Source organism: Stylophora pistillata, chromosome 8 (genome assembly GCF_964205215.1).
Source record: "Stylophora pistillata chromosome 8, jaStyPist1.2, whole genome shotgun sequence".
NCBI classification, from domain to species: domain Eukaryota; kingdom Metazoa; phylum Cnidaria; class Anthozoa; order Scleractinia; family Pocilloporidae; genus Stylophora; species Stylophora pistillata.
Genome location: NC_142526.1, coordinates 12,150,103 through 12,158,606, shown reverse-complemented (window position 1 = coordinate 12,158,606; position 8,504 = coordinate 12,150,103). Strand labels below are relative to the sequence as shown.

General features: G+C 39.6%; 3 long non-coding RNA genes across 4 annotated transcripts in view; 2 read left to right on the top strand and 1 right to left on the bottom strand.

Moving 5' to 3' along the window:
• Nucleotides 1–1,121: 1,121 nt before the first annotated feature.
• Nucleotides 1,122–2,810, top strand: LOC148725005 (uncharacterized). The gene is made up of 3 exons (XR_015991196.1): nucleotides 1,122–1,407; nucleotides 1,792–1,983; nucleotides 2,706–2,810. It is a non-coding gene; the product is annotated as an uncharacterized LOC148725005 (long non-coding RNA).
• Nucleotides 2,811–2,916: 106 nt separating this feature from the next.
• Nucleotides 2,917–6,417, bottom strand: LOC148725004 (uncharacterized). Its single transcript, XR_015991189.1, has 3 exons — nucleotides 6,291–6,417; nucleotides 5,298–5,374; nucleotides 2,917–5,116 (listed from the first exon to the last, which is right to left on the bottom strand). It is a non-coding gene; the product is annotated as an uncharacterized LOC148725004 (long non-coding RNA).
• A 313-nt stretch (nucleotides 6,418–6,730) lies between these two features.
• The window catches only part of LOC148725002 (uncharacterized), a 33,229-nt gene continuing 31,455 nt past the window's right edge, over nucleotides 6,731–8,504 (top strand). For both annotated transcript variants that reach the window (XR_015991191.1, XR_015991190.1), the window contains exon 1: nucleotides 6,731–7,279. This is a non-coding gene — a long non-coding RNA (uncharacterized LOC148725002). The remainder of the gene's footprint in view (nucleotides 7,280–8,504) is intronic.

Genomic DNA, 8,504 nt, shown 5'->3' with positions numbered 1-8,504 from the left:
TGCCCTGTCTCGAAGCAGGTCATATCTTGTCTAATGGCCTTAAAATAACAATTTTTTGTTTTTCTTCTGTCGCAACGTCAATCAAATCTGAAATACTGGCAAAAATTGGACTTTTGAAATTCTGCAAAGACAACATGTGTGCACAGCTAGCTACAGATATCGGTTCCCAATTTTAGTCACCGGTTTTCTCTACAAACGTTTTATCTGGTCTTATAGCGAATGTCAACCCATACCAATTTAGAAATTTGCACTATTCACCTGATTATTTTCAGTTTGGAATTGGCTTGTTTTCACCCTTTGGCTCGCAGATTTTTTCCCATTTTTTTACATCTGTCGACGTCGGTTTAAAGCGACAAGAGCCAAATTATATTTGGCGCTCTTTTCACGCGAAAAGTAGTACGAGTTGACAGTCTGGTTTCAAATATAATTTTTGTCGCGCACATGCGACCTCCATGACTCCCGTGGTGTAAATGTCGCGACATATTTGTGGGACAACTTATGACGCGACATAAAAAAAAATAAGGCCACAGTGCGTTAGCTGTCTTACCTGTGTGCAAACATGCCGGAGATGTCATGGCATTCGAGGAAAGCCGGTCTTTATTTTGAGGCATGGCTATTTTTTTACTATGAAAATAGTAATAGTAACGCTTGCTGTAACGTGATCTGCTCGTGATCTACACAATTTATCAACCTGTGATTGTGATTCTTTTTTCTGGCACTTTTCGTTCGCCCCTTTCCGATATTTCTGCGCGACCCGTTAGCGTCAATATGTCAAGTTTTCGCTGGTTTTTATGACTCACACAACAGACTTCGCTGAAAAAGAGGGACTGCTCGTAATCTAGCAAAGCTCGTCATGTATTCACAAATCTGCGTTTAAAGAGTGATCAAAGATCGCTTGACTTCTGTCGTTCTGTGGTCATGTAAGCGTAGATGAATGAATATTCTTTGGTAAAAAAGGTTTTTGTTTTATTCGGTGGAATTGTTCACAAAGATTTGATATAACCAGGCCTTTTTCAAGATCGCTGTTCATAACTCTGCGTAGATTGTTTTTTTTTAGATGTTTGTTCGGTTGGTTTGTTTTGATTTTTTGCATCACCGATGCTTACATAACATGTTTTGCTCTGGATTCTATTTTAGATGGCGTGAGCCTGTGTTACTGTTCACGCTGTAAAAATGTGATCAACATTTTCTTAGAAAACCGCAAATTCATGCTGTCTGAGTGCTTGTTGCCAGATTTAATTTGTAGAATGTCTCATATATCGAGTTTTTTTCCTATTTACATCGAACACTTATTTTCCTGAATACTTCATTCATCTAGCCTGATTGAGCATCACTTTTCATTTTCATTTTTTAACAAGAAGATTTCTATATGTGAACCTAAAAGGCGACTTGTGGGAGGATTTTGAGGTAATGATCTTCATGATAAGGCATTATTTACTCTGTCTGTGCGATCTGTTTGTCATTATATATGCAAATGTTAAGCTGTTAAACTGTCAGTGGTTTGCAAACAGTTCAGGTTAAGAAATATCGCTGTAGAAAATTATCCATACATTGCTGTGTCTTAAGAGTTCTACGATTTTTTTCAGCAAATAGTTAGAGCAGTTAAGAAATTCAGCGATGAGCCATTCATAAATGACCACTGAATTCCTTCATTTTACGTCGATTGATGAGATCTCGAATGTAAAGGGCACTATAACGTTAGTTCAGAAAAAGTAACGCGGGTTTTATATCTTGTTTGAGACCATTTAGCGAAGTCTGACACACAATATTCGACATTCTTTGGCAACACAGATAGTAATTTAAGTCAGATGCTATGTTAAACTGCGGAGACATCATCAAAAAGCTGCAATCTATGTTTCCACGTGGTCCTTTCTATGAGATCATCATGGCGATTTGGCTCCGCAAGAAAAGTAAGCGTGGCTGCTTTCCCGGTAAAAAGTTTCATTAATCAACGATAAACTGGACGATGGATAAAAGCTTGAGGTAAACCACTTTGTCTTTTGTGTGATGGACTGACTCGTGACTATTGCATGCAGTTGGCAAAATACTCATCGATTGGTCGTTGGGCTAAGGGACTAATTCTTGTTGTATCTTGGTGAATTGACGAGGAATGGGAACTAGAAAAAGAGATTACAGAAAAAAAAAATACTATTCTGGCTTATGCATAGAAAACGAAAAAAAAAGTTGTGCATGCCAAGCTGGAAAACAAAAAGGAGAATCTTTGCCATCCTTTTATCTTCAAAGCGAATTTTTAATAACAAATGGAGACAAACCTATCAAATCACTCATATTCCTGTGACACTTTAAAATTTGATATAGGTTTGGCAAAACGCCGAAGCTTGAGACCTATCAGGAAAAACTTTAAGAGCAACATCTTTGCAGACAAGATTCTTAGCCAAAGAACTACCAGGTCCTACCAATCTGCCTTTAGCATTACTGACTTCTCTATAAATTTACCTTGGAATATCCGTCGTTCCATTAAATTATTGCTTGTATACTTTTGTCCATTTTGCCGCCAATTAAGCACTTAGGTAAGCCCAGCTAGTGCTCAGGAAGCATTTGGAAATATATAATATGATTTATAAACAGTTGTATTGTAACAGAATCGCTGCTGCTTATGCTGTCCTAAGTGTTGTAGTAGCGAGAGTTTTATACATTAAAATTTTCTGGAGTAGCCTTGATAGTTTATCCTTTATCTGGTATAGTGTCCATGGTACATCTGCATCCAGCGCAGTTCAGGTCAAGGGAGCATATTTGGTTCATCTTTCCTACAAAGGACGCAAGTACGACGGTTTCAGTCTGTCTGCCCTACCTGGCCTTTGTGCTGACCTAATACTGGGTCTCGATTCCCAGTCTCGGCACTCAAGAGTTGTGTTCCGTTATCATGGGAGGCACTGAACCAACCCTGTCTGTCCGCTTATGGTTTTAGCATACTGAGTGTTGGACCTCCAGAGCCTTATTGAGACCTGTCGGCTGATTGCAATCCAATACAACCAGGAAGGTTCTACCTTCATTGACAAGGAAGTGAAAAGGGCTCACTATGGCGAGCACAGGTCATGGTAACTTATAAAGAAAATCGTTAAAAAGGGTACAAACGAATGCGTCAGATGTAGCACTAGCATTCACTCTCGACCAGAACGGAAGACCTTCGATTGGTAGTGACCTCTAGCATGCATCCATAGAGAAAGAAGCAAAGGCAATAATTGAGGCCATATAGGGCACTGGAGATACTTCTTGACTGGAGACACTTTATCCACAGTATCCTACATGTGCGATAAACGTTGCACCAAATATCCTGTCCAGAACCAAGGGCGTTACTGCCACGTGCGTCACTACAACTGAGGACTCACTTCATAAGCTTCACGGGTCCCTCTGCCATCAGACTAAACTTTTTTGTGAGAACCAAGAACCCACCTTACTCCATAGAAGATATATAGAAGATTACAAGCAAATGCCCTGTTCATGGTAAATACAAACCTCAGTTCTACCGCCTGGAGAGGGTTCCTCTTACCAAGGCCACCCAAACCTTTACCATCTGACGGTCGACAAGCTCGGTCATTAAGTACCTTTCTTCACTTTTTTTACTCTTCAGAATGCCAGCGTATGTCCATTCCGATCGAGAGACATCCTCCAGGAATAGAGAGTTCAGCAACTTCCTGACAACGAAAGGGAATTAAAGCACCAGTTCGGACCACCGGCTACAACCCAGCAGGAAGTGGTCAAGCAGAGAGATGTAATGGCCTGAGGTCCAAGAATCTGCCGTCTAAGAATTCGCAAGATGTCCTCCCTGACGTTATGCATTACATCCGAGCCCTCTTATGTAAAGCTACCAACGAAAGACCACACGAGCAGTTATTTGGTTTCCCTCTTCGATCGTGTTCTGGCACTTCTATTCCCACTTGGCTAGATGGAACCTTTGATCGCTGGAATAGAAATATTCCAAGCAAACACTTACTACGCCCATACGCAGTGTAGCGTTTACGGCGACCAAAATCTAAATTTTCGAGTTCAAGGGCGCGTCGCTCCAAAACGCGGTTAACGAGGTGTTTGGGACTATTTTACTGATCGAAATGACAAACCAAAGTTGACTGTTTCCATGAATCTTTATTCTTGAAAGGCAATCGACCACGAACCACAATCAATGACGAAAATAACGATTATTCTTACAGTCAATCAATCTATCGAACGATCGATCGTAAACTCAAAAACAATACAACGAAGTGCTATCAATCTAATGAAAAGCCGCGGAATACATGATCAAAGAATCGCGTGTCAAATACTGGGCTCTGATGTCTATAACGAGGTTAACAATACAAGTAAAACAGAACAAAAGTTTGGAAACAAATTATAAGAATTTTGGTGGCTGATAAACAGCCCATTGTTCTATCTAAATGATGGGCGTTCACTGACTCGCAAATTGGCACGAATTTGGCTTTTAAATCTTAAATCCATACAGATCATTGCAATATTTGTTTGTATATTGTCGCCCAACACTGAAAAGACTGGAAAGGAAAAAACAAAGTTACAAAGGTACTCACATATCGGCCCCGCTTGTGCCAGAGGTTGAGAAAACGAAAGGGCGAAAGTTTACCAAGGCTATTCAAAACTTATGAAGAACTGATTAAAGGGACGCTAAACTTGCCTTTTATATGCGCGTAGTGACGCTGAAAGGTCCGATTACAAAACCAATAGAAATACAGAAAAACAGATAAGCATTGTAACTATGTGGCTATCTAAGATCATTCTGAAATTAGTGAACCAATCAATAATCAATCAAAAAATGAGCCTTCTGGCTGTCCTTAATAACACGCAGAATCCTGATGGTAGAGAGATTACAATGGCCAACAAGCGCTTTGTACTCAAGGGCCATAACGAAGAGTTACAGCCTTTTTCACCGCTAGAACGTGCTCCAGAAGCAGCGTACTACGCGTTCTATGGGGAGGCCAATATTGAAACATGCGTGAGTCCGGCATCTGATGTAGAAACTGCGTCTGAACCTTTACTTGAGCCCGCACGAGTGCATTATGTGAAAACAGCACCGATTCGCCGTTCCGTAAGAAGTTCGTCGACCGGTAGCTGGACTCGATCTTTAAACAATGATGTACACAGGCTGCCGCTAAAAATAATTGATGCAAGAAAGAAAGGAAGAAAAAACACAAGTCGGGTCACATGTCATTATCATCTAAACAGAAACGATAACGAAAGTGAGTGCTTCCCCGATTGTTTGACTGTTTTGTTGGACTCACCGCATATCTATCTGATGGTTACAAACAGAAACATTTATTAAGTATACGTACCTCTTTTGCATAAGCATTCTGAAGCTTTTGTTTGTGTAAATGAAGGTGTTATTTTCGTCTTAAGGAAACTTGGAACCCTACGAAAACGGTTTGTCTAAGTGAGTCACGAAATAAGTTGGTCTAAGTGAGTCACGAAATAAGTTGGTCTTGAAATAAATAGCACAACAACCGAGAGGACGATTCGCACACCGTTATAGGAAACAGCAGGAGATACCCGTGTACTGAACATGGTTTGTCTGCTAACAAAGTCAGTTACCCGCATAATTAATTAAACTTTCATTGGAAATGAAAGTTTAATTACATATGCTAGCAATTGTATGAATTTCATCCGTGCTTAAGAGGAGTCAGAACGACGGCGGTGGAATATTTGATGCCTCACTGTTATGATACACTGAAAGTGAAAAACTACGATGAGCAGATGAAGATGATGGCGAGCTAAATCCAAACTAAATTATTTATGATGATATTACCTTTGGCGCGCCAAGCTACCTTCATTGCCTCATCAGATTATATTTGTTTTGTTTTGTAATTTTTCTGCTAAGGTCATGGGTTCTTTTCTTAAAAGTTTGCAAAAGCAAATGCCAGAAGCACAGGATTACAAAGTGAAAATGAAAAGATTCACATAACAAAAACCATGTATAAACGGTATTGTCGACTCGTAGTTTAGTGACTAGCCGCCAAGTCGGCCGATTTATTCGCTTCAGTAAAGCAAACTAAACTATAGCGAATACTTGCCGAGCTTTCTAATCGAAATTCATAATTACTGATTTACATGTATGCACTGCATAGGTGCAAACCTAAACCTGCGAGATCGTCAAGTTTTTGACGACAGGTCCTCCCTAGTTAAGTTCGCTCGGTGCTTCTTGTAAGTGTCAAATCAAATGCGAACTAGCGGGTTTGTACAAGTCGACCAACGTGACACTGCCCTTACGAAATTTAACCGACAACCCCTATTTAAGACATTCTAAATTGTCTAAAATTCTTCTTAGATACCTGTGGCCTTTCTCTAGAATCTTCTTTTAATATCAGGTGCCATATATTTTTTATAAATATCAGTTGTGTACCATACCATGCTACATTCACGAAGATTAGTTCCTTCTGCTTCACTACTGATATTTATCGAGCACTTACAGCACGTGTGGCATTCTTTTCCATGAGGTAACGCTCGTACCGGTTGATTGCCTATGCCACTTACCATCATACAGAGACTGAACTTGTATAAGTTTCCCTTATTTTGGAAGTTGATGACACGGAAGTAGAGCCCTTCGTAGCTTAAAAAAATCCGTAAAAAAAATCCGTACTGAGGGAAAAATCCGTACTGAGGGACAAAGCTGAACCTCTTCATGATAAGCATTTATTTGAAGCACTTGATGTATTTGCTTTGTAAACTTATTTGGAGGTGCCAACAAGTGGTATATTCGCTCTATCTGTCAGTTGCGCAGTTTGTGAACATAACAAAGCATCACATGTGTTCTTGTGTATGTCTGGCTAATGTCCCTTTGTCGGAACCATTCACAAAGAAAACTAGGTTAGCGTCTATGCTTTTTGTTGGAGAGATGCCAAGTGTAAAATAAATTGTTAGAAAGGATGTCATTACTTTTCCCTTTCTCTGAACTACTCAGAAAAAAGCCAACCTTTAATGCCGTTTGCCTTCTCTGAGTGTGCTTTCTAAGTCCGAAATGGACCCGCGAGCAACATAGCAAAACTGTTGGTTTCAGTAATCGAACGTAAAAACCTTTCGTGTCCGTGAATACGTACTCGAGTGAAGGGGGAAAGAGAAATTGAAAAATCCTTACTGAGGGACAAAGCTGGATCTAGAAGGCATTTCAGCTTGGAGGTGGCACCTGCAACACAAATAAGCCGTTTGATATGCGTCTGCGCCTACTCGTTCAAGCTGCGGCGTTGTCCTTTAGTTACAGTCGAACTAATGTCGCTAGTTCATACGGGTGGATAAATCTTTATAAAGAATCGGTTGTCTCAAGGTAAGCTGATAGTTTTTGTTACTGTTCGTGCGATCAACATTTCACAGAGTCGATCTCCGATCCACTTTTCTACATGATGTATCATGTAGCTCCTCTCTCCCGTCAAAATCGAAGAAAGGTTAAGCGAATTAATAATGTTCAGTTCGTTTAATTCCAATAAGGATCAAAGGAAAAACCCTAGTTATGTCCCAAAACAAATTAAACTCAAGTTGGAATATTGGCATTCTTGTTTTGATCAGAAGAGTTTCTTAAAATTCAGATCTCTTCTATTTATCAAGAGGCAAGGTTTGGTGTCCGTGAAAAAAAATAATACTGTACATCCAACTCTCTTGAGCAACCAATTCCTTCTAGCGACCATCACTATTTTGTTCTCACTTAAAAAGTGTTTCCGAAGCTCTACACTCGATAACTCCTGAGACTATTCCTCGAACGACTACCCGCCTTGAGAGCAGAAATTAGGCAGATCCTTTTTTTTTTCCGCATTAATACTCTTACGAGACTGCAGAATTTTCCACAATTCGATGTTACTCAGTAACATCGCTGTAACTAGTTATTTTTACTAGGTTAGCTGATTTCGAGGAACGCTATTTCGAATGTTAAGTGTTCATGGTTTATAATCTCACAATCTTGACGAACAACTAGTACTGAAGGATTTTTCCCAATTAAGAATACCTTTTTCACAAGGGAACCTTTACCTTTGCTTCAAAATAAAAATTAGATGATTCAAGTGATGTATTGTTTATCGTATTGATTTTTATCATAAGCGATCTCTTTTCCTTCATAAAGGATGGTTTCTTCAGAAGGACTTCGTAATATGAATAAGAAGTAAGAATGGACTCAGTCATATAAAGTAAAGCATGTAACAGCGAAAGGGATGAAATACAATGCCGTTTGTAATATCATCTTTGCTTCAATTTCTGAAGTAATCACAATCTTGGTTCCTTAGGTTGCCATATGGCGCTCCACGGCGCTCTTTGTCTTTGCCTGACTGAAGGATCTATTCTGAGCTGACTCAAAATTGTATTCTGATGATGTCTCCTTTAAAAGCAGTTTGAACGTTTAATACCATAAACCGTAGAGAGAAAAAAAACTACTTTGATTATTATTGGACAGAATTTAAGATCCAAGTTGTGGCGTGATGAAAAACATGCCTAATATTGATGAATAAAGGCTGATAGTTTCTAAAGAAACTGTTTGGAACTGCGTCGGCGGGGGTAACGAAATA